The following is a 672-nucleotide window of genomic DNA, read 5'->3' as shown; positions in this document are numbered from 1 at the left end:
CAAGGTAACAGATTGCACCATTGTGCTACTCATTAGTGTGTCCACTTCAGTTATGTATTGAAAGCACATCCTTAGAGCTAAATGGCCCTCATTATTAACCTAACGTACGACAGGCTTCACGTGAGATTCATAAACGTTCGTATCACACAATCAGAGCGTAAGAAGGATCGTACATTGATAAATGCAGCAGCTAAAACGATGTAATTTAATATATCACGCCCCATATATTCTCAGTTTTTGAGGCCTCGCCTTTATTATTTATGACATGGCCAGACATAATCCGGCTAAGAAGCGGCACTTTTCAGAGGTGGGATTTAAAGCCTGACATCCCAGGTGCTCTGGTGCAGCCAGATACCACCAGGCCCAGGGAATAATGCCGCCTAAGAAAAATGCAATCTACCCGATGAGAAGAATAAACATTGTGAAAATAACGAAAATATGAATACATTAAACAGATACGGGCATGAAATATTGCTGCAGTCTCAGTCTTTGGATGGTATAGGTAGCGCCACGTCAGACATGTCATGTATCATGACATGTTTAATTTACTATTAATAATTTTTGAGCAGGTCCTAGAAGATCGTTGATCAGTCAGGATGGCCGAGCGGTCCAAGGCGCTGCGTTCAGGTCGCAGTCTCACTGGAGGCGTGGGTTCAAATCCCACTTCTGACA

The 672-nt window shown here is 43.0% G+C and overlaps 1 non-coding gene across 1 annotated transcript; it reads left to right on the top strand.

Annotated features, from left to right (window-relative positions):
- Positions 1 to 590: 590 nt before the first annotated feature.
- On the top strand, positions 591 to 672 carry trnal-cag (transfer RNA leucine (anticodon CAG)). Its single transcript has one exon. It is a non-coding gene; the product is annotated as a tRNA-Leu (tRNA).

This window comes from Etheostoma spectabile, unplaced genomic scaffold (genome assembly GCF_008692095.1).
Source record: "Etheostoma spectabile isolate EspeVRDwgs_2016 unplaced genomic scaffold, UIUC_Espe_1.0 scaffold00018881, whole genome shotgun sequence".
Taxonomy (NCBI): domain Eukaryota; kingdom Metazoa; phylum Chordata; class Actinopteri; order Perciformes; family Percidae; genus Etheostoma; species Etheostoma spectabile.
This window is presented reverse-complemented; position numbering and strand designations above follow the sequence as displayed.